Below are 26,622 nucleotides of genomic sequence, written 5' to 3'. Positions count from 1 at the left end.
TATCAGATCTCACTTTGCGAATAACCGTGAAGGGATTGACAACCCCTTTGTCGCGTGGGTTGCAAGTTGGTGTTTGTTTGTGCAGGTATTCGGTGGATTGCCGTGTTGTATCCTAATGGATTGATACCTTGGTTCTCAAAACTGAGGGAAATACGTATGCTACTTTGTTGAATCATGATAACCCACAGGTATAGGGGATCGCAACAGTTTTCGAGGGTAGAGTATTCAACCAAAATTTATAGATTCGACACAAGGGGACACAAAGAATATTTGAAGGTATTAGCAGCTGAGTTGTCAATTCAACCACATGTGGAGATTAATTATCTGTAGCAAGTAATCAGTAGCAAAGTAATATGATAGTTTTAATAGTGGTGACATCAGCAATAGTAACGGTAACAGCGATAGCAGTAATTTTGTAGCAAGTGTAACAGTGATGATAGCAGTAGTAACTTAGCAAGAACAATATAAGATAAATTCGTAGGCATTGGATTAGTGACTTGTTGGATGATATTCATCATGAGACAGTTATAACCTAGGGCGATACGGCACTAGCTCCAGTTCATCAATATAATGTAGGCATGTATTCCGTAAATAGTCACACGTGCTTATGGAAAGAAGTTGCATGACATATTTTGTCCTACCCTCCCATGGCAGCAGGGTCCTATTGGAAACTAAGGGATATTAAGGCCTCCTTTTAATAGAGAACCGGAACAAACCATTTACACACGGCGAATACATGAACTCCTCAATCTACGGTCATCACCGGGAGTGGTCCCGACTATTGTCACTCCGGGGTTGCCGGATCATAACACGTAGTAGGTGACTATAACTTGCAAGATCGGATCTAGAACATGGATATAATGGTGATAACATAAACGGTTCAGATCTGAAATCATGGCACCTGGGCCCAAAGTGAAAAGCATTAGGCATGGCAAAGTCATAGCAACATCAATCTAAGAACATAGTGGATACTAGGGATCAAGCCCTAACAAAACTAACTCGATTACATGATGAATCTCATCCAACTCCTCACCGACCAGCGAGCCTACGAAGGGATTATGCACTCCCGATGGGGAGCATCATGGAATTGGCCATGGAGAAGGGTTGGTGATGACGAAGAACGAAGATCCCCCTCTCTGGAGCCCCAAACGGACTCCAGATCTGGCCTCCCGATGAATAACAAGAGGTGAAGGCGGCTCCGTCTCGTGGATCGCGATAATTCTTTCTCCTTGATTTTTTCTGGAAAAATAGGATTATATATCATCAGTTTCAGGGTCTGCGGGGCCATCAGGTGGGGACAGCCCACCTGGGCGTGCTAGGAGAGGGGGGTGCACCCTGGTGGGTTTTGCCCACCTAGGTGCCCCTCTTCGGTAGGTCTTGGCTCTAGAAATTCTTATTTATTATATAAAAATTCCTCACAAAGTTTCGTTCCATTCTGAGAACTTTTATTTCTGCACGAAAAAAACACCATGGTAGTTCTGCTGAAAACAACGTCAGTCTGGGGTTAGTTTCATTCAAATCATGCAAATTAGAGTCCAAAACGAGAGGAAAAGCATTAGGAAAAGTAGATACGTTGGAGACGTATCAACTCCCCAAAGCTTAAACCTTTGCTCGTCGTCAAGCAATTCAGTTGATAAACTGAAAGTGAAAAAGAAAAACTTTTATGAACTCTTTTGCTCTTGTTTGCATAAATAAGCTTAAACAACACCCAGGTTTTCAGCCAACATTATAACTAACCATGCCGACAATCTATACCTACTATTAAAAGGAGGTGATATTCTTGGTTTAGTCCCGCTTCGTTTGATCCCGCTTCAATTAATTTCACATACGCTACTTTGTTTAGTTAGTTGCCACCCGTTCTGGCCCAATGGAGGAAGCCCATCTATCGGCGCACTATGGCCCAGGTCCGAAGAGCTGGCAAAAAATAAAATTGCCCATGAAAGAGTTCGATCTCATAACCTGCCAACCGGCCACACACCCATCTAGCGATATGAGAGGATTTCTTTTCTCCCGTTGCAAAGCACGAGCCTTTTTGCTAGTAACTCTTAAAGATTATATTAACTCATATCAATGACATAATCAGCTAGCGAGCAATAATAAGGTATCTCAAATGGCAACACATTGTCAAAACAACCATGATATAGTATGACAATAGTGGTATCTTGCTAGCCCTTTCTGAGACCGCAAAACATAAATGCAGAGCACCTCCAATGTCCAAGCAGTGACTAAACATTGTAATTCATGGTAGAAAAGTTCCAATCATGATGCACCCAACATTAGCTACACACAATGCATAAGTCATGACAGATGTGCTCTCAGGTTCTAGCACTTGTTTTAGAAGGTGATGACACAACATAAAAGTAAATAGATAGTCCCTTCGTAGAGGGAAGCAATGATTTGCAGAGGTGCCAGAGCTCAAGTTTTTAAAATGGAGATAAATGATATTTTGAGACATGCACCCTTCTGATTTACTTCACGACCATCAGTTATCAATATCTCCCATGCTAAACACGCTAGTGACGGTTCCCAAGCGATAAAAGTAAAGGTTTACTCCCCCTCCACTAACAATCACATTCCACAGCTTTTCTGAAACAACAGGTGTCGTCCAAACCAACAACAGTCCCGGGGGAGTTTTGTTTAATTATTTGCATTTTTGAGTTCGGGACTGGGAATCCCTATTACCGCCCTTTTCTCGTGCGATGGCGAGTGAATAAACACTCGACCTGAGAATAACCCGCTTAGCATGGAAGATACCGACCACCTCGTGTTGTTCCACGAACGATCCAGGCACACAAAAAGGATATTTTTTAGAAGTTTTTAGAGGTAGCACATGCAAATTTACTTAGGACGGCAGGGTAATACCGTATATAGGTAGGTATGGTGGACTCATCTGGAATAACTTTGGGTTCAAGGTTTTTGATGTACAAGCAGAATTCCCACTTAGTACATGCGAAGGCTAGCAATTAGATTGAGAAGCAGCCAACTAGAGAGCAACAACGATCATGAACATGCATTATGCATAAGTAACATTGGACACTAGCATGAGTAGGATATGATCACCATGAACATAAATATCATAGAGGCTTTGTTGGTTTTGATTCAACTACATGCGTGAACATGTGCCAAGTCAAGCCACTCGAACATTCAGAGGAGGATACCATATCATCATACTACATCCCACTCATTTTAAAGCAATGTTGATATCCAAGATAAATCATTATTCACTCCCGACTACTTATGCATGGCATGAGAAACTATAATCTCTAATTGTCATTCCAAACATGTTTAATCATAATGGTCTGAATCATGGATACTAGGTTAAACATATTTACACAAACAGAACAAGTCGAGTTCATACCAGTTTCTCTCTGCCACGGCCAGTTCATCGAATGCCATCATTATTGCCTTTCACTTGCACGACCAAATGATATGAAAATAATAATAGTGCAAGACTGCCATGGTCTAAGCTGGAATCTGCAAACATATTATTCAACAAGAGAAGACAATGTAAAATGTGATCTTTATTAGTTCAACAATTATTCATATGAGAGCCACTCAACATTTTCATCGTGGTCTTCTCCTCGGTACAACCCAAATAAAAGGAAAAGAAATTCAGAGAAACACACTGAAATATTTTTGGAGTTTTTGGTTTCTTGAACAAGCAAATAAAAGGGAAAAGCAAAAGGAGAAAAACTATTTACACGGGAAAGCACCCAACAAGCAAAACAAGAACAAGGAAATCTTTTTGGGCTTTCTTTTTTATATTACTACTAAGCATGCATAGAAAGTAAATTAACTACAACTATTTTTTTGGTTTTTCTAAATTTTTCAAACACACAAAAAGAATGCAAGAAAAATAAATCTAAACATGGATGATACAATGAAAAAGTGTGAACACCGATAGATTAAATAAGTGAACATGAATGTAGCGTCGGTGAGAAACACGTACTCCCCCAAGCTTAGGCTTTTGGCCTAACTTGGTAATCGATCAGAAGCCTAGATAATAGTTGGGGTACAGAGAGCGGGCATCCACTGGTCCCACTGCTGAGCCTCTTCCTCCTCCTCTGCAACAGCCTGAGTGTTTCGGTAGGCGATGATGTCCGCAAGCATGATCCTATATCCGCCCCTAGCAATAGAATCAAACAAAGTAGGAGCAGGAAACAGAATAATGTTACGAGTTTCAATGCTAAAAACTAGGTTATATGGAATAGGGATGTCAGGAGAATTGTTATCAGTGAAATGGTGGTGATCCATGGCTGCGCGATCTAGGTAAACTTTGGTAAGAGGGTAATCATGATGGCATATCTCAACATTAAAATGAGCTGCCAAACGAGTAAAAAATATCCCACCATGTATTTTACCCTTGGAGTTATTAATGTGGAGGCGACGAGCCACAATAGCTCCCAAGCTATAAGTGTTGTCACCCTCTAGTGCACGACGTAAAATAGCAAGGTCTGGTGAACTAAGTGCACCCACGTTCTCTCTAGCAAGCAAGCATTTAGCAATCAAAAGAGCAAAGTAATGAACAACAGGAAAATGCAAGCCAGCGGCAGTGACAACTGACACCCCTCTCTCAATTCCCATGCTCAAAGTGCGATAAAAGGCCTCAAACTCCGCCGGTCTAGGCTCGGCTAAGCTCCCATCAGAAGGGATCATGCATATGTCACAAAATTCAGTAAGTGGTATCTCATGGTTTTCAGCATATAAATCAAAACTCACTTTAGGAGGATTATTCCTAGGAAGGAAAGTAAAACTTTAAACAAAGATATTTGTGAGGATTTGATGCTGTTCACACTCATTTGAGGTGAAGTCGGTGAAGCCGACATTAGCAGCATATTGTGTGAACTCCTGAAGGATTCTAGCCTCTTCCAGGAACGGGGTGTGCGGCCATTCAAACAGCCGTACTTCCGCCAATCTCCAAGGATGGAGATCACTATCATATGACTCCCCAATAACACCCTTGGAGTTCTTATAAAGATATTCATGGTTTTCCTATGAACAAAATTCTGAAATTTATTAGCCCACAAAATTTTCTCAACAAAACTTCACAAAAACGATACCAACTACTCATAGGGATACATAGAGGCCATAGCAAGCATTCAAACTACTTAGAACACTAAGAATTCAACATGGAAGCTCATCTATAGCAGCACCAAGAGTAGCTAATTATTCAAAATATAAACCACTAAAACAAAAAAATAATTGGACAAACGGTGGAGTCACATACCAAGCAACAATCCCCCGAAACAGTTTCGGAAACAGAGCTTCGAGCAAAGAGATCGAAATCCGCAGGTTTGGGAGCAAGAACACGGGAGAGAGAGTAATGGAGATTTTTTTTCTGGAGGTAAGTGATGATGTGGTATGAAGAGATAAGTGAGGAGGCCCACATGGGGACCACAACCCACCAGGGCATGCTTGGGGGTCCTGGCGTGCCCAGGTGGGTTGTGCCCACCTGGTGCACCTCCCTCTGATGTTATTTGCACCAAAAATTCAGAAATATTCAGACAACAATCGTATTAAATTTTCAGGGCATTCTGAGAACTTCTATTTTTTGGTCATTTTTTATCGCACGAGAAAATAGGAAAATAGACAAAACATTGCATTTTATTTTATTTAACTAATAAAAACATAAAACAAAAATTAGGGACAGAAGGTAGTGCTTACTAAATTCATCAACTTCATACCGCTCAAAAATGATCCATTAATAAGGTTGATCGAGTCTTATTAACAACCACTTTCCATTAGCATGAAACCGAAGAACTTTCGTAAATCACTAAGTTACCACAATGGGGATATGAATGTCCCCAACAATAAGCATTTCATATTTCTTTTTGACAGTAGGTAAAGGTATTTGAAAACTTCCATTAGTGACTGTCGTAGATTTTTCAATAACATTAATACCATTCACTTAGAATTGCTTCTTCGGAAAGTGCACCATATGCTCATTACCATTGATATGTGTAGGTGCATCTAGTGCCACCCCTAGTTGGTTTTGGAGTATTGACGACAAACCTAGTTGAGGGACTAATGTGTTTGTGAGAATTGTAGGATAACATAGGTAGAAGTCCCTCATTGATTCGGTTTTCCTACCAGAGATGACCCCTAAAAATGTATGAAGACATTGAAGTCAAAGGTGGTATATGAAGATATTCACATTGAAGACTATGACAAGAGAAGACACCACATGAAGCCTATGGAGCTCGAAGACTTAGATCTTTCGTAGTTCTCTTTCTTCTTTGTTGAGTCATAGGAACCACCGTACTGTTAAGTGGGGTCCAAGAGAACCAGTCAGAATGACTGAAGTGATGCTTAAACAAAACCTATGTCTTAGAGTGAAGACTTTGAGAGCGAATCTTGTCCAGAGTCGGGCAAGTCAGCTTTGCTTGAAGCCCAAGTAAAGTTGCCGTGTGAGTTTGAAATCTGACCGTTGGAACACGTGTCAGTTCCTTAGTGACCCAAGGTCATTTCGGACAAATCAGGTCGGGTTGCCAAGTGGCTATAAATAGCCCACCCCCTACAACCATAAACGGTTGGCTGCTCAGATTCAGAGTACGGCTTTTGTCCTTTGAGAGCAACCCACCTCGAAGCCTTTGAGAGAGAATTCCTTGCGAGGATAAAGCCCTAACCACCCAGAGCCAAAGAGAATTAGGCATCACTTAAGTCTTCTTGTCTGTGTGATCTGAAGACTTATTACACTTGAGGACTGTGCATCCTCCAGCCGGTTAGGCGTCGCGTTCTGAGCATCCAAGAGACATTGTGGATTGCAGGTGAACGAAGTCTGTGAAGGTTTGGGTGTCTACCTTGAAGACTTACCAGAGTGATTGGGCGAGGTCTGTGTGACCTTAGCTCAAGGGGAATACGGTGAGGACCGGGTGTCCTGAGCTGCGTGTTCAGGACTGTGTGTCCGGGACTGTGTGTCCTAAGGTTTAAATACCTAGCCGCCCTAACCAGACGTACAGTTGTCATAGCAACTAGAACTGGACCAACAAATCATTGTCTTCAGCGAGTCACTGGTTTCATCTTCCCTTCCCTTTACATACTATTACTCCTTGTGAAGTCATTGTATGTTCGCACTATTTTTTGTCTTCACTGAGTGACTGCGTGTTCTGTGTGGCTTCACAATATCTTCCTACCTGATCCTTACTACATTGCTGCTATTAGTCACTGTGCTTTCACTCTATTGAATACTTGACTATGGCTTGCCTAGTGTAGTCTACCTTCCGCTACAGGGTAATAGGTTTATTTCTATCGTTTGTCTTCATAACTTCCATGTTTTGAAGACTTTCATAAAAATCGCCTATTCACCCCCCCTCTAGTCGACATAACGCACTTTCAATTGGTATCAGAGCAAGGTGCTCCCTTGTTCTGTGTGATTCGGTTTAACCACCTGGAGTTTTAGCAATGTCGACTGTAGGGATAATTAAATTCTCCGCTGCGTGCCCCGTCTTCGATGGAACTGAATATCCCTACTAGAAGAATAAGATGCGCATGCATCTTGAAGCCATTGATGTCGACCAATGGTATGTCGTCAAGAATGGCATTCCCAAGGCTGGAGAAGGTGTCACTGCTGCTGATGTCAAGAAGTTCATTCAACTGGACTCTACTGCCAAGAATATCATCTGTGGTCATCTGACCAAAGGACAGTATGGCCGTGTGAGTGCTTTGGAAACATCTAAGCTGGTCTCGGACTGGCTCTCCAAGGTCAATGAAGGCGTCTCAACCCAGAGAGATCAGAGAATCAGTGTCCTTCGCAACCTCTTCAACCGCTTCAAGCGAAATGATAATGAGAATGTCCAGCTCACATTTGACCGACTCACTGACATCACAAATGAGCTTCAAGCCCTCAGCGCTACTGAGATCACCAAACATGAAGTCATCAAGACACTACTGAGATCACTTGATAGTTCGTTTGACACCCTAGCCCTGATGATTCAAGAACGTCCTGATTTCAAGACACTCGATCCGTCTGACATACTTGAGAGGATCAACACACATGAGTTTTAGCTTTCTGAGAAAAGAGATATTTACGGTCCAAACTATGGGCGAACTCATGCCTTGAAGGCAAAAGCTGTCTCCTCATCTAAAGAAGAATCTGACAGCAGTTTGGATGATCCTGAAGACATTGGAAGGGAACTTGCTATGCTTGTAAAGAAGTTCCAAAAATTCACCAAGAAGAAAGGTTTCAGAAAGTCTTCCCGATCAAGCTCAAGGAATGATGAAGCTTCTGCTCACGACTACAAGAAGAAAACATGTCACAAGTGCAAGAAACCTGGCCACTTCATCTCTGAGTGTCCATAGTGGGACAATGAGAACAAAAAGAAGAAGAAGAGCAAGGAATATGACTCTGACGACAAGAAGAAGAAGAAATACTCAAAGTCTTCTTCCAAGTCTTCCTCAAAGTCTTCATCACACAAGAAGAGCTCATCTGGCAAGGCACGTGCGTTTGTTGGCAAGGAAATGGATTCAGAGGAGGAGTCCGCTTCTGAGGAGGCAGAGGTGGAGTCTGAGGAGGAGTCCGATTCAGGCGTCGCAAGTCTGGCTACAGCATACGTTGCCAAGTCCATCTTCAACACTGAAGACAGTGACTTCATCACCGACACCGATGCAAATGACAAGGACTACTCCGCTTCTACCTACTGCTTCATGGCACGCGGTGCCAAGGTAAACACAGGCACTACTCACTATCAAACATCTAGTGACGATGACTCTGATTGTGGTTCAAAATCCAGCTACAAAAGACTTGCTAAAATTGCAACTGAACAACAGAAAGCTATGGAACATATTCAAAAACTGTTAGACAGAAGCGGTGATCTGTTAGGTGCTGAAATGACTCGATCTGAATCCTTAATTGAAGACATAAAAAATCTTCATGTTAAGTATGAGGAACTTGAAAGTCATCATGAAACTCTCTCAACAACTCATGAAAATCTTTCCTATGATTATCTTCAATGGAAACAAGATCTTGAGAAATTGAGAGCGGCTCATGAAGATCTTCAAAAGGAAAACGAGTCACTTCGCGCCAAACAGATCAGTTCCGCTCAGGAAGGATTTGAACCACCATGTCTTAAATGCATTGAGCGTGATAATGCTACTTCTGTTGCTGAATGTCCTACTTCTACTACTGTTGCAATATCTTCAACTGTTGATGTGGTAACTAACCCCTCTGCTGAGGATACCACTGCTATTGCTGATGAGAATGCTAGGTTGAAGACATTGCTTGAAATAGGGATGTACAAAAGTCTTAAAGGGCATCAGGCACTATGTGATGTCCTCAAAAAGCAGATTCTGAACCGAAACCCGAGGAAAGAGGGTGTTGGGTTTGTAAGGAAAATGAATGCTGATGGCTCTTACTGGAAACCTGAGCAGTACCCCAAAACCACGTGGGTTGCTGCAAAGGAACCTTCAGCAGATCCATCCAATCTATCTGGCTTCACTTGTGCTAACCCCATTATCATTGATGAATCCCTTGATGCAAACTATAAACTGTTTAAGAATTCGAATGGTGAAGTGTTTGCCAGGTACATTCGTACTAACTACAGGAATGGACCGCCTATGAAGAAGATCTGGGTTCCGAAAAGGTGTCTGGAGAATCTTCCTGTGAATGTCATCATGACACCTCACGTGAAGAAGACAAACCTCAGACCAAAGGCTTCATACGGTCCAACGGCTTCATACAGACAGAGGACTCACCTGAGTTGCACTAACGTAAATGTTTTGCAGGGAAACCATACTCATGCATATGAATATGAGAGCGGTTCATCAAACCGCCATGTTCATAAGACCAAGAACTATTCTGCTTATTCTTATGAGTACTATTGTCCGCCTGCAAGACTGTTTGCTAGGGCTCCAAAGCCAAAGTTCTCAGATGCTACACTTAGACTTATTGCTTCTAAGCCACCCTTGAAGATGTGGGTGGCTAAGAAAGCTTAACACTCTTTTGCAGGGAAAGGTCTCCAGCAGAAAACCAAAATCGTCTGACGCTATTGCTGGGGACCTTAAACATCTTGTAGGGCGCAAGATCAAATGCCCGAATGGTCTTACTATGTACTTCGTTCCTGAATCGCTTGCTGCTCTCCCTATTAGTCCTAATCTGGATCTAAGCTTTCATAACCCACTGGTTTGTCAAATGTTTTTGCTTCACAATGATCTTCATGAAGCCTATCCCCCTAACTGCACTGTAGGGTACGACACCAGCGTCTTCAGAATGGATTATTGATAGTGGGTGTACAAATCACATGACTGGCAAAAGAAGCCTTCTTATGGACTCAACCTTACGTCCATCCGACAAGAGCCACATCACATTTGCTGACACTGGTAAAAGTAAGGTATTGGGTATAGGTAGAGTTGCAATCTCAAGGGATCAACACATGGATAAAGTCATGCTTGTTGAATCCCTTGGCTTCAACTTAATGTCTGTCTCAATGCTTTGCGATTTAAACATGATCGTAATATTTGGAAAATATCATTGCCTTATTCTAATGGAATCTGACAAGTCTCTAGTATTTGAAGGGTATCAAAAAGATGATTTGTACGTGGTAGATTTCTCAGCAGGACCACAGCTTGCCGTATGTCTTCTAGCAAAAGCTTCAGAATGCTGGCTCTGGCATCGGAGGCTTGGGCATGCTGGCATGAGGAACCTCCACACCCTGGCAAAGAAGAAGCATGTCATAGGCATCGAGGGCGTCAATTTCAAGACAGATCACTTATGCGGTGCCTGTGAGGCAGGAAATATGACAAGGGCCAAACATCCCTCGAAGACAATCATGACCACTACTCGACCCTTCGAACTGCTTCACATGGATCTTTTCGGTCCCACTCATTACACAACTCTTACTACTACTGCTTGTCTCTATGGCTTTGTCATTGTTGATGATTATTCTAGATATACTTGGGTGCACATAATCCTTTACAAGACTGAAGTGCAGGATGTCTTCAGACGCTTCTCCAATCGAGCAATGAACAACTATGGCGCAAAGATAAAGCATATCAGAAGTGACAATGGCACTGAATTCAAGAACACTGGCCTTGATACATATCTTGATACCTTGGGCATCACACACGAATTCTCAGCCCCGTACACGCCACAGCAAAATGGGGTCGTCGAACGCAAGAACAGAACACTCATTGAGATGGCCAGAACGATGCTAGATGAATACAAGACTCCAAGAAAATTCTGGCCTGAGGCCATTGATACTGCATGCCATACAATCAATCGTGTTTATCTTCACAAGCTTCTGAACAAGACATCTTATGAGCTCCTTACTAGCAAGAAGCCAAATGTCAGTTACTTCAGAGTATTTGGCGCCAGGTGCTGGATCAAGGACCCACATCACACCTCAAAGTTTGCACCAAAAGCACATGAGGGTTTTATGCTTGGATATGGAAAGGATTCGCACTCCTACAGAGTCTTCAATCTCTTTCATTACAAAGTGGTTGAAACAGTGGATGTGCGGTTCGATGAGACCAACGGTTCACAAAGAGAGCAACTGCCAAATGTGCTAGATGAAGTTCCATCCAGTGAATCAATTAAGCTAATGGGAACTGGAGAAATTATACCTTCTGAAGCTCATCCTGAAGAAGAACTTATCATCTCAGCACCTGATCAACATGAAGACAATGCTCAGCCTGAAGACATTCCTTCTAACAACAACAATGATCAGCAAGAGCAAAATCTTCGCCCTATACATCCTCGCGTTGCCAATGAAGTGCAGATTGAAAGAATAATTGATAGCATCAATGCACCCGGTCCACTCACACGTTCAAGGGCAACTCAGCTAGCAAATTTCTGTGGGCACTTCGCATTCGTCTCAATAACAGAACCCAAGAAAGTTGAAGAAGCCTTCATGGAACCTGAATGGATTCAAGCTATGCAAGATGAGCTTCAACAGTTTGAGCTGAATAATGTATGGGAACTGGTCAAGCGTCCCGATCCTCGGAAGCACAACATAATAGGCACCAAATGGATATACCGCAACAAGCAAGATGAGCATGGTCAAGTTGTCAGAAACAAAGCTCGTCTCGTTGCTCAAGGATATACTCAAGTGGAAGGCATTGACTTTGATGAAACATTTGCTCTTGTGGCTAGACTTGAAGCCATCATACTGCTGGCCTATGCAAATCATCACAACATACTTCTTTATCAAATGGATGTGAAGAGCGCCTTCCGCAATGGCAAGATTGAAGAAGAAGTGTATGTTGCACAACCTCCTAGCTTTGAAGATCCAAAACATCCTAACATGGTATACAAGCTCAACAAGGCACTGTATGGCCTCAAACAAGCCCCTCGGGCCTGTTATGACAAACTCAAATACTTCCTGAAGAGCAAAGGCTTCATACCTGGTTCTCTCGACCCCACTCTCTTCATGGAGACATATGATGGTGAACTGTTTGTGTGCCAAATATATGTGGATGACATTATCTTCGGCTGCACGAATCAGAAGTACAGTGAAGAGTTTGGATATATGGTGCAAGAGCAATATCAAATGTCTATGATGGGAGAGCTGAAGTTCTTTCTCGGTCTTCAAATACGACAGCAACGCAACGGCATCTTCATATCTCAAGATAAGTATCTCAAAGATTGCCTGAAGAAGTTCGGTATGCAAGACTGCAAAGGCTTCACGACGCCAATGCCAGCCAAGCATCATCTGGGTCCTGGCGACAATGGTAAAGAGTTCGATCAAAAGGTATACCACTCCATGATTGGTTCTTTACTTTATCTATGTGCATCTAGGCCAGATATTATGCTTAGTGTTTGCATGTGTGCTCGATTTCAAGCGGCACCAAAGGAGTCGCATCACTTAGCTGTGAAGCGAATTCTTCGATATTTGGCTCACACCCCAACTCTAGGATTATGGTATCCAAAGGGCTCAGAGTTTGATCTGGTTGGATTCTCGGATGTTGATTATGCTGGTGACAAAGTTGATCGCAAGTCTACATCAGGCACATGTCACTTTCTGGGAAGATCACTTGTATGTTGGTCTTCAAAGAAGCAGAACTGTGTATCTCTCTCCACTGCTGAATCTGAATACATTGCTGCTGGATCTTGCTGCGCTCAGCTTCTGTGGATGAAGCAAACGCTCAAAGACTATGGCATTCATCTGAAGCAAGTGCCACTCTACTGCGACAACGAAAGCGCCATCAAGATTGCCAAGAACACAGTTCAGCACTCGAAGACAAAGCACATTGAAATTCGTCATCACTTTCACAGAGATCATGTTGTGAAGGAAGATATTGATATCATACACGTCAACACTGAAGAGCAATTGGCAGATATCTTCACCAAGCCCTTGGATGAGAAGAGATTTTGCAGGTTACGGTGTGAGCTAAATATCCTGGAACCCTCAAATGTCCTGTGATCAGGCAGACATCCTAACCCTTATGCATATTGATGACTTAGATGTGCAACACACGAAGTAAAGTATATCTTCAATCAATGAAGACATACATTCTAAGTGTGAATACATTAATGTGGAATTTGACTTCGGAGCGCCACGATAATTGTGCGCCGTGTCTGGGTCTAATACTTCCTATACGGTGGGTAACGCCACCACCAAATGTTATATTTTGAAGTGTTTCACTCATGGCGTTACCTTGCTATGTCTTCAAATTTGGTTTGGCTTCAATCTCAACATGTCTTCATGATTATCTTCACTATGTTGATTATATATATATATATACTAGTGTTCTGTCCTCTACAGCATTCACTTATAGCTATGTCTTCTTGTTGAATCTTTTGAACTAAGTGAATGTGATCGGACCCTAACCTCTCTAGGCTATCTATCTCAAACTCTATCTCTCCAAATCATATGCATTCTATTGAAACTGTCGAATGTCTTCTCTGCGTCCTTGTCAGCAGAAGATACAAAGACAAACCTTAAGTCCACTTTCAATGCTCATTCCTCCACATGAAACCCGGAGAAGTAGGAATGACCACCCGACAATCCAGGCGTGCATGGGATGTGGAACAAACCCCAAAATTCTGCATGATGGCCACGTGTTCCTCAGATGCGAATCGCCAGGGGCACCTGTGTAATAACACAGTGCCGCCCCTGTACCTATAAATACACACTTCACGGCGGTCATTATCTCTTCTTCCACTCTCGCATGAACCCTAGCGCCACCGCTAGCCCTCGACGACGACGGCGACGAAGCGCTTCGCTGCCGCAACCTCTCCGACGCCGTCTTCACGCCGACCGCGGACATCGTCCTCTCCGCCATCGCCGTAGGTGTCCTCCGTTGCCAAGTTAGGGCACGGAAGATCGAACTACTCGGCCTCATCTTCCACTCCGTCTAGCAGTTCTTAGTGTGGTAAATAAAACTTCCTTTTTACGGCACCGTTGATCCTATGGCTTTGTCACTTTCTACCACAAGCAGTTTCTATTCACACAAGTTAGATCTCTCTCATACTGCATCTCATAACATGCCTAGTATATTCACTTATGCTTCACAAAGTAGTTAGATTCCTCACTTGTACTGATCTCTGGATTCGTACAAATCTGGAACCAACTCCTTATCTATGAGTGAATGTCTTCGCACGATGAGGTCAATGTCTTCTAAACTGATTTATATTCAAAATCTTCTGAGAATGCATATGACCTCTTCCCTTTCCCTCGCACCTTAATGGTGTCACAGGTACATGTCCGTGGGAGAATCCCTTGGTTCTCATAGTCTGCATTCATTTGCAGAATTCTTACAGCATCATATAATTCTCCCGAAGCAAGTTCCTGTTTGTCCAGCAAGCGAAAATCTTTGAAGTCTTTGAACGTGTTGAAGCCTTTCAGTTTAAAGTTCCTGGCTTCAGAGAAATCAGCAAGGAAGGGTGGCAGAAAGCGCCGTGGAGAAACATCTAGAGATCTGCCAAATGACCTCTCAGAACTGTACAAGACAGATCCTGAAGAGGATTACAATCAGCGCAAGACCCGAATCCAATGGATTCGAAGATATTGGGCAGAACAATGGTTCAAATACCGATTTGTAACCCAGGAATATGCTGAGAAAAATGCCATCAAGAGACCGTGGGGAGACATCCTATACAAGAATCTTCAACCCAGGTCCAGAGATGAAGCCATTGAACAAGGCTTCTGTCCCTGCATGGTCCGTGGGCCACAGCCTGTTGATGCACACCCATCGTCACTACTATGGTGTCGTGACGACATTCTGTTCAAGCGCAACTTCCAGTTTGCCCAGAACTCAGCGAAGCAAAACAAGAAGACATTGGGACTAGACTTCAACCCTGGTCCCTCAGCTCCAAGGGCTGATGGCACACGAGATGCAGAACCCAATGTCGTCAGTCCTTTCTACAACCTTGAAGGCCTCATCACCCATATCTTGGTTCAAGGGACTGCAGTGAATGAGGCTGTAGCTAACGCTGAATCAGATGAAGCGCCTGCAGCGCCGAAGCCAAAGAAGTTGAAGAAGCCTAAAGCTTCAAAGCTTGCCCCTTCACCAAAAATCTCACGGGCGAAGCCACTGGCAACTGCACCTCCTGAAGACAGTGTGCAGTCCGAAGATTTATCACGCATCTCCAAGCCCCAGAAGGTCAAGATGCCTCTGCCACACACCGGCCAAGAGCTAACAGCTACTGCCATTCTGCGCAATGATGCCATTGATCTGTCAAGTGATGAAGATCTTGCAGATGACGCTCTTGAGCAACTCATCAAGAGCAAAGAAGAAGCAGAAATCTTCAATGATCTGCCTCTCTTTGATGTAACAATCATCCACAACTTCATTGATGAATGGTTTGACACGCCAAACATCAGTTTCGACGATCTCCAACTACCCATTGGCCTCAGTGTCGCCTTCCATGGCGCCATTGCTTCAGAGTTAGCTATCGCCCAGCGCATTGTTGAACTGAAGCAGAAGATTGACTTTGAGAAATCTCAGTTCAAGAAGCATATGGCCAAGCTCAGCGTGCAAGACGTGAAGAATTTCAAGATTATGCTGCACGAGCTCAAGGAAGCCTTTCTAAAGAAACGTGCAGAAGCTCAGGGTTCTCGTGAGCGCATGAAGGTCCTGGCTGATAGGTGTGCGCAAGCCTACAGTGAGGCTGAGAAGTGCAAGGCCCTTGGGCGTCCTGGCATCGACCCCAGGATGGCTGCCAAGAAGCAGAAGAAGCCCGCTATGGCTGAACCTGAAGCACCAAGGCAGGAGGCAGATCGCCTTGTCTTCCCAACTAGCATGACTGGCCTGAAGCCAAAGGTCAGGTCAACCGCTTCAGAACTGAAGAAGACCAGGACTGCTGAGGCTGAAGCAAGGAAGAGAAAACATCCTGAAGCCTCTGCTACTGCCCCCGCCAAGAAGAAAAGAATGACCAAGAAGGAACGGGCTGCTCCCACAGAGCCCTTGATTGTTGAACCCATTTCCATGGTTCACCCCGACGCCGATCCACAAGAACGTCAACTGACTGTCCATGAGCCTGCTTTCACAGAGGCTCATGAAGCTGAAGACTTTCCAGCAGCTGATCCCATCGCTGCTGAAGACATTGGTCATCATGACCATGTTGAAGATGATGCAGCCCTTCCTCAGCTAGAACACCAACAGGTATCATCGCCTGTGCTAACGTACAGCGAACTCATCAGCATTGGTCGTCCACTAACGCCAATTGCACAGGATGCTTCATGGGCGGATCGCCCACAAGAGAATGAAGACCTTGAGGCCCAGCCAACAGCAACTCCACAGGCGTCACCCGCATTGTGCAGGCTTCACAAAGGTCCAAGGCCTCAAGTCTCTACTGAAGACAATCCGGCTGCATCAGCCGCGGAAGAAGAAGTCCCACAAGTTGCCACTCCCCTGTCCCACCAAGAAGCAGTTCTCGAGGAGAACGTGATCGTGATCGATCCTCCTGCTCGTCAAGTGGAGATTGAACATCTTGAGGCTGCCACCACCAACACTACTGAAGCCATTGACGCTGTCATGGCTGAAGCTAATGTGGATCCCTCACCAACAAAAGCACCAGAAGTCAACGAAGCCACTGATCCCGCCACTTCTGTTCCTGAGTCTGCTGTCGGTCCCCAGTTCGACTATCATGTTGAGCACAGGCCTCAGGTACATAAGCCAATCCCAAGATTGCCAAGGTTCCCAGGTCCTGCATCAGCACCTGGCTCCTTCAATATCAATGGCTTCAGAGCAGACAACACATTCTTCAATAGCTCCAGGAACCCCTACTCCAGGGAAAGAATATCATCTGATCGGTTCTGGAGTTATCCGCAGCGAAGCTATTACTAATGCGTTCTTTACAACCAAGGTCGCATCTTCCCACACAAGCGCCTTGACATTGAAGCAATAGCTGGTCTGCCCTGTCTGGAAGAAGCTCTAGATTGCTTCAAAGAGCTTGGACTGCTGCCGTTCGTCACTGACCAAGAGCATTGGAATGAAGAGTTTCTGCTCCAATTCTATGCCACACTTCACATCCGCGGGTATAGCATAGATCCGAAGACTTGGGTCCTGGAGTGGATGACAGGAAACGTTCATCATGAAGCCAAAGCCTTTAACATCATTGAACTCACTGGTTTGCCCACTCCTGGCGATCTCTATGAGCATGGCTGTCAGCTTCATAGTGAAGCTATTGAGAGCATCTTTCAGAAGACTGAACCTAATATGAGTCAGATGCTCAGTATGATGAAGCCATTGCCCCAAGATGCTGCTTATCCCACGGAGTTCTTCGTTGAAGACCTTGAGTATCTGCCAAGAACCATTTATCACATCATAAGGCGAACTCTCTGGACAATCAAAGGACATTCTCCCCATGCCAAGCTGGAAGGTGCAATGAAGACTTTGGTCTTCTACATTCTTCATGGAAAATGCTTCAATACACATGATTTCTTCATTCGCCAACTTGCTGCATCTGGCTCTGATCTGTTTGGTTTGAAGTTCTACGCCCCTTGGGTGATGCGGCTGATCAAACTTCACTCCGCTATCTCATATCATCCCTCGGCCCGCAACCATCGGATCTTTTTGCCAGATGTGGATATGTCTATTGAACCCATCTATCCTGAGCCTGCCAAGGAACCTCTCAGTCTTCAGAATGCAGAGCATCAAAGTTTCACTCAGAACGTTGAAGGCGTGGAAGCCGTAACTCGTGTGTACCCTTTGGCTGGCACTACACGTGCACCGCATCCTGCTCTCACTGAAGCCACTGACAGTACAACTGCTCCATGACCCAAGAAGCCCACTCGTTTTCTCAACGACCGAGAGCTTCTTGTGGCTCTTCATCAGAAACAGGATAGGCATCATGACTAGCTGAAGCGTCAGATGCAAAGCCTCTTGGTGGATGTTAATTGCATTCGCAATCTTGCCACCAAGAATGCTTTTGTTGCCCATGAAACCTCTCGCCGCACATGGAAAGGGCTAACGCTGATGTGTTCTGAAGATGATCTTCAAGAGGATGGCTTCACTGAGCGATTCAAGTTTGACTCCACACCTCCTCGAAGGGCAGTGCTGCGACGAACTCCATCCCTTGAAGACTCTGAGTTCTGTTCCTCTGCTGCAACTATGAATGCCAGAGTGATCGAGGATGAAGACGATGCTACTTCACCGCCACCTCCTTCAGCACGCTTCGACTCTGCTCTAAGCTCTTCAGCACCGCCAAACACCACCAACGACCCTGCTGCTTCACATACTCCTCATGGGAACGAGTAGATGCTCTATGTCTTCAAACCTTTTTGGTCCTTACTGACAAAAGGGGGAGAAGCATATGAGGTTGATAGTCTTCAAGCGGGTCCATATGGGCGGGTGCTTTATATTTTGCTTCGTGCTTACAACTCTCGTTTTGCTACATTTGGTTCTTTGAGTTGTAACACTTAAACTCGATGGTCGTCTGCTACTTATCTGCCACCTTGTGTTGCGATGATAAATTCCGTATGTGCGACGATAAATTCCGCACTTAGATCATTCTGCAGACGTCCATTTTCCATTATGCATGTCATTATCTTCATATACTTTCACATGCATAGTGGATTGTCATCATAAGTTGAAGTGGATCTCCACAAGTACAACCTGCCATGTGCATTTGCATTCCAAAAGCAAATTACTTATATGCACATCTTCAGGGGGAGCCCTTGCAACTTATGAAGACAATTCTTATCCTTTACAATTTCACAGATTATATTCCCCGTTGAAAACTTCAACTAGTTTGTCATCAATCACCAAAAAGGGGGAGATTGTAAGTGCATCTAGTGCCACCCCTAGTTGGTTTTGGAGTATTGACGACAAACCTAGTTGAGGGACTAATGTGTTTGTGAGAATTGCAGGATAACACAGGTAGAAGTCCCTCATTGATTCGGTTTTCCTACCAGAGATGACCCCTAAAAATGTATGAAGACATTGAAGTCAAAGGTGGTATATGAAGATATTCACATTGAAGACTATGACAAGAGAAGACACCACATGAAGCCTATGGAGATCGAAGACTTAGATCTTTCATAGTTCTCTTTCTTCTGTGTTGAGTCATAGGAACCACCGTACTGTTAAGTGGGGTCCAAGAGAACCAGTCAGAATGACTGAAGTGATGCTTAAACAAAACCTATGTCTTCGAGTGAAGACTTTGAGAGCGAATCTTGTCCAGAGTCGGGCAAGTCAGCTTTGCTTGAAGCCCAAGTAAAGTTGCCGTGTGAGTTTGAAATCTGACCGTTGGAACACGTGTCAGTTCCTTAGTGACCCAGGGTCATTTCGGACAAATCAGGTCAGGTTGCCAAGTGGCTATAAATAGCCCACCCCCTACAACCATAAACAGTTGGCTGCTCAGATTCAGAGTACAGCTTTTCTCGTTTGAGAGCAACCCACCTCGAAGCCTTTGAGAGAGAATTCCTTGCGACGATAAAGCCCTAACCACCCAGAGCCAAAGAGAATTAGGCATCACTTAAGTCTTCTTGTCTGTGTGATCTGAAGCGTTATTACACTTGAGGACTGTGCATCCTCCAGCCGGTTAGGCGTCGCGTTCTGATCATCCAAGAGACATTGTGGATTGCCGGTGAACAAAGTCTGTGAAGGTTTGGGAGTCTACCTTGAAGCCAGAGTGATTGGGCGAGGTCTGTGTGACCTTAGCTCAAGGGGAATACGGTGAGGACTGGGTGTCCTGAGCTGCGTGTTCAGGACTGGGTGTCCGGGACTGTGTGTCCTAAGGTTTAAATACCTAGCCGCCCTAACCAGACGTACAGTTGTCACAGCAACTGGAACTGGTCCAACAAATCATTGTCTTCAGCGATTCACTGGTTTCATCTTCCCTTCCCTTTACTTACTATTACTCCTTGTGAAGTCATTGTATGTTCGCACTATTTTTTGTCTTCACTGAGTGACTGCGTGTTCTGTGTGGCTTCACAATATCTTCCTACCTGATCCTTACTACATTGCTGCTATTAGTCATTGTGCTTTCACTCTATTGAATACTTGACTATGGCTTGCCTAGTGTAGTCTACCTTCCACTACAGGGTAATAGGTTTATTTCTATCGTTTGTCTTCATAACTTCCATGTTTTGAAGACTTTCATAAAAATCGCCTATTCACCCCCTCTAGTCGACATAACGCACTTTCAATATGAAAAGTGACCTTGCTTTTATTGCAATCAATAACAGCCCCTGCAGTATTCAAGAAGGGTCTACCAAGGATAATCGACATGTTGTCGTCCTTGGGCATCTCAAGTATAACAAAGTCAGTCAAAATAGTAACATTAGCAACAACAACGGGCACATCCTCACAGATACCGATAGGTATGGCAGTTGATTTGTCGACCATTTACAAAGGTATTTCAGTAGGTGTGAGTTTATTCAAATCAAGTCTTGTATATAAAGAGAAAGGCATAACACTAACACCAGCTCCTAAATCACACAAAGCAGTTTTCAGATAATTCTTTTTGATAGAGCAAGGTATAGTTGGTATTCCTAGATCTCCAAGTTTTTTAGGTACTCCATCTTTAGAAGTATAATTAGCAAGCATAGTGGAGATTTCAGATTTCGGTATTTTTCTTTTTTTAGTGATGATGTCTTTCATACACTTTGCATAAGGAGGCATTTTAAGGATATCAGTCAAGCGAGTACGCAAAAATAATGGCCTCAGCATTTTAGCAAAGCGTTCAAATTCTTCATCATCACTCTTTTTAGTTGACTTAGGTGGAAAAGCCATAGGTTTTTGAACCCATGTTTCTCTTTCTTTATTGTGTTTTCTAGACACAAATTCTCTTTTATCATACCTTTTATTCTTAGGTTGTGGGTCATCAAGACCAATAGGTGGTTCTATCTCAACGTCATTGTCTGGTTCTTTTTTATTTGGTTGAGAGTCTTCATGAACATAAGCATTATCTTTTTGATTTTCACTAGGGGAATGTTCATTACCAAACTGAGTTGCAGCATTAGAGATAGAAGTTTCCTTATCATTATCAGGAGGTTTCTCTATTTCAGGTTCACTCGGAGCATGCAAAGTCTTGTCATTTTTCTTCTTCTTTTTCTTTCTAGAAGGACTAGGTGCACTAGTGTTAGCTCTTTGTGAATCTTGTTCAATTCTTTTTGGGTGTCCCCAGGATAAAGTGGTTCCTGAGTCATTTTACCTCCTCTAGTTGCAACTCTAATAGCAAAGTCATGCATATTATTATTCATTTCATCAAGCAATTCTCTTTGAGATTTAGCAACTTGTTCTAACTAAGTTTGAACCATAGAAGCATGCTTTCCAACACCTCTAACATCATTTGATATTCTAACAAACAAGTCACTCAAGCGAGCAATCATATCAGAATTGTGTGTCAATTGTTCCATAACACTTGCATTGAAGTGATCTTGTTTTCTAATATAATTTTCAAACTCATGACGGCATTGGTTATGATGCATATTGTGAGGATTGTCATTATCATTGAACTTCATTAGAGAATTTAACTCTACCTCCTTAGGTAATGGTAGTGTATTAAGCCCATGTATTTCTTCAATAGGAGGTAAATTTTTAACATCCTCAGCTTTAATACCTTTTTCCTTCATAGATTTCTTTGCCTCTTGCATATCTTTAGGACTGAGATATTATATACCCCTCTTCTTCGAAGTGGGTTTAGCCGGTGGTTCAGGAAGAGTCCAATCATCATAGTTTTTCAATATATTATTCAATAATTCTTCAGCTTGTCCAACAGTTCATTCCCTGAAAACACAACCAACACAACTATCTAGGAAGTCCCTAGAAGCATCGGTTAGTCCATTATAGAAGATATCAAGTATTTCATTTTTTTAAGAGGATGATCAGGCAAATCATTAAGTAATTGGAAAAGCCTCCCCCAAGCTTGTGGGAGACTCTCTTCTTTAATTTGCACAAAGTTAAATATTTCCTATAAGGCAGCTTGTTTCTTATGAGCAGGAAAATATTTTTCTGAGAAGTAATAAATCATATCCTGGGAACTACGCACACAACCAGGAGCAAGACTATTGTACCAAGCTTTAGCATCACCATTTAATGAGAAAGGAAATAATTTGAGAATAAAGTAATAGCGAGTTTTCTCATCATGAGTAAAAAGGGTGGCTATGTCATTCAACTTAGCAAGATGTGCCACAACAGTTTCAGTTTCACAACCTTGGAAAGGATCTGATGCAACCAAAGTAATCAACTCTGGGTCAACAGAGAATTCATAATCCTTATCATCAATAAAGATAGGTGAAGTAGCAAACTTAGGATCACATTTCATTCTAGCATTAAGATATTTTTCTTCATACTTGCATAATAATTTCTCTAGATCATCTCTATCTCTACAAGCAAGAATATCTCTAGTTGTCTCTTCACTCATAACATAACCTTCCAGTACCTTAGGAAATTTATATCTAGGAGGGCTAGTTCTAGCATGTGTTTCAGGAGTTTCAGTTTCAAGCTCATCATCAGATTCAACAACATCATGTTGTATAACTCTAGCAATTTGTTCATCAAGAAAGTAACCAAGTGGCACATCATCACTAAGCAAGGTACTAGCATCATCATAAGCATTATCCGTAGTAGAAGTAGCATCATCAATAACTTGCGACATATCAGGATTAATAGCTTGTGGTGGTGTTGCAAGTTTACTTATAACAGAAGGTGAAACTAAAGCAGAACTGGATGGCAGTTCCTTACCTCCCCTCGTCTTTGAGGGAAATATCTTGGTCTTAGCATCCTTCAGATTCTTAATAGTGATAAACTGATAATAATCCCAACTAACTCAACAAATATAGCTATGCTCCCCGGCAACAGCGCCAAAAAAAGGTCTTGATAACCCACAAGTATAGGGGATCGCAACAGTTTTCGAGGGTAGAGTATTCAACCCAAATATATAGATTCGACACAAGGGGAGCCAAAGAATATTTGAAGGTATTTGTAGCTGAGTTGTCAATTCAACCACACCTGGAGATTAATTATCTGCAGCAAGTAATCAGTAGCAAAGTAATATGATAGTTTTGATAGTGGTGACAGCAGAAATAGTAATGGTAACAGTGATGGCAGTAATTTTGTAGCAAGTGTAACAGTGATGATAGCAGTAGTAACTTAGCAAGAACAATATAAGATAAATTCGTAGGCATTGGATCAGTGTCTGGTTGGATGATATTCATCATGAGACAGTTATAACCTAGGGCGTTACCGCACTAGCTCTAGTTCATCAATATATTGTAGGTATGTATTCCGTAAATAGTCATACATGCTTATGGAAAGAACTTGCATGACACCCATGGCAGCGGGATCCTATTGGAAACTAAGGGATATTAAGGCCTCCTTTTAATAGAGAACCAGAACAAAGCATTAACACACGGCAAATACATGAACTCCTCAAACTACGGTCATCACCGGGAGTGGTCCCGACTATTGTCACTCCAGGGTTGGTGGATCATAACACATAGTAGGTGACTATAACTTGCATGATCGGATCTAGAACATGGATATAATGGTGATAGCATAAACGGTTCAGATCTGAAATCTTGGCACTCGGGCCCAAAGTGACAAGCATTAAGCATGGCAAAGTCATAGCAACATCAATCTAAGAACATAGTGGATACTAGGGATCAAGCCCTAACATAGGATTTTATAGCATCGGTTTCAGGGTCTGCTGGGCCACCAGGTGGGGACAACCCACCTGGGCGTGCCAGAAGAGGGGGCGCGCCCTGGTGGGTTTTGCCCACCCAGGTGCCCCTCTCCGGTAGGTCTTGGCTCCAGAAATTCTTATTTATTACATAAAAATTCCTCGCAAAGTTTCTTTCCATTCCGGGATATTTTATTTCTGCACAAAAACAACACCAAGGTAGTTCTGCTGAAAACACCGTCAGTCCGGGATTAGTTTCATTCAAATCATGCAAATTAGAATCCAAAACAAGAGGAAAAGCGTTAGGAAAAGTAGATACGTTGGAGACGTATCACATCACCCTTTCCTCTTCAAGGGAAAAACCAACGCAAGCTCAAGAGGTAGCACCTCACCGTGCCCTGTAAGTTTGAGAATATTTTCCTTATGTCGTCATGCACGCCTTTCATAAATCGAACCATCACCGAGAAAGTTTCATGGTTTCGAGGGGGAAATCACCAAGATTGAAGGGGGATCCAAATTTCCTTTGTCCTTTGTCCATGAGTTTTTTTTTCTACGATGAACATACACCCCGCAAATCACCGTGTCCAAATTGGCACTTTTCTGGGTTCATTTACCATATTTTGGGGATTATGTGCATTTCCTAGGCATTAATGCACATAATTCAAGTTCAAACAATCGGTGCATGAAAGGGTGCACAAGAACGGCCTGGAAAACCATGCTCGTTCCATTTAATAAATTCTCATGCCTTTTACAAGGAATGGACAAATATTTTGATGAAATGTGTGACAATAGTCAACCACAAATGTTTTTTATTGGGTTTTAAATTATAGAAAAATGAAATAAATGCTTGAAAAACATGACACCTGGCATGGTGCCATGGTATGACCTCACCATGGCCTGGTAAAAATTTAAGAAGGTTTTGCTGATGTCGTCATGCACACCCTTCATAACTCGAACCATCACCAAGGAAGTTCCATGCTTTCTAGAGGGAAATCACCAAGATTGAAGCGGAATCCAAATTTCCGTCCTAGTTTGTCATTCAGTTTTTTTCCAACGATCAACATACCGCCTCAAATACAACGTGTTCAAATTTGACATTTTTCCGGGCTCATTTACCATATTTAGGGGATTATTTGCATTTTCTATTCATTAACGCGCATAATTCAAATTCGAACAATCGGTGCATGAAAAGGTGCAGAAGAACGGTCTGGAAAACCATGCTCGTGCTATTTAGTACATTCTCAGGCCTTTTACAAGGAATGGGAAGATATTTCAAGGAAATGTGTGGCAATAGTCAACCATAAACGCATCGTTTACTGGGTTAACAACTATACAAAAATGAAATACATGCTTGGAAAACATGACGCCTGGCGTGGTGCCATGGTATGGCCTCACCGTGCCCTGGTAAAATTTTGAGAATGTTTTCCTTATGTCGCCATGCATGCCTTTCATAAATCAAACCATCACCGAGAAAGTTTCAGGGTTTCGAGGGGGAAATCACCAAGATTGAAGTGGGATCCAAATTTCCTTTGTCCTTTGTTCATGAGTTTTTTTCTATGATGAACATACACCATGCAAATCACCGTGTTCAAATTTGGCACTTTTCCAGGGTCATTTACCATATTGAGGGGATTATGTGCATTTTCTAGGCATTAATGCACATAATTCAAGTTCAAACAATCAGTGCATGAAAGGGTGCACAAGAACGGCCTGGAAAACCATGCTCGTGCCATTTAGTAAATTCTCATGCCTTTTACATGGAATGGACACATATTTTCAATGGAATGGACACACGTTTGTTTATTGGGTTTTCAACTATAGAAAAATGAAATAAATGCTTGAAAAATATGACGTCTGGCATGGTGTCATGGTATGACCTCACCATGCCTTGGTAAAAATTTGAGAAGGTTTGGCTTATGTCGTCATGCATGCCCTTCATAAATCGAACCATCACCGAGGAAGTTCCATGCTTTCGAGAGGGAAATCACCAAGATTGAAGGGGAATCCAATTTTCTTCGTTCTTTGCCGTGGATTTTTTTCTACGATGAACATACACCCTGCAAATCACCGTTTTCAAATTTGGCATTTTTCCGGGCTCATTTACCATATTTAGTGGATTATGTGCATTTTCTAGGAATTTAGTGCATATAAATCCAATCCAGCTACAGGTTCACGGGTGTGATGTGAGGAACGTGGATTGTCGTTCGATCGTGGCGCATCCAACGGGGCACAGGCGCGATCCGCGTGGCTGGGGTTCCGGCCAATCATAACGTAACACACAATAGGCTCAGCACACACTGTTTCTGGAAGCGACAGAGATGAACCGTGTGTGATAATGAACGAGCAAATTTTTAAGGGAAACCAAATTTCCTTTGTCGTTTGTCGTTGAGCTCTTAAATAACACTGCACTGTACGGCTGCCCTAGCCCTCTGTCCCAGAGATCTCTCCAAGTGTCGTTCATGGCATCGCGGCGCACAGTAACTGGTAAGGAAGCGTTGGCATCCCGCCACACCGCATTCCTCTCCGCCCGCGACTGCACACATGGTAAGGAAACGATGGCTTCTCTCCGCGCCAAGTTCATCGCCGCCGGCGGCCACACAGTTACGTGGCCGGACTTT

This window comes from Triticum urartu, chromosome 5A, assembly GCF_056163025.1.
Source record: "Triticum urartu cultivar PI428250 chromosome 5A, HENAU_Tu73, whole genome shotgun sequence".
Classification (NCBI taxonomy): Eukaryota; Viridiplantae; Streptophyta; class Magnoliopsida; order Poales; family Poaceae; genus Triticum; species Triticum urartu.
The sequence above is the reverse complement of the archived record's forward strand: the minus strand, read 5'-3'. Positions refer to the sequence as shown.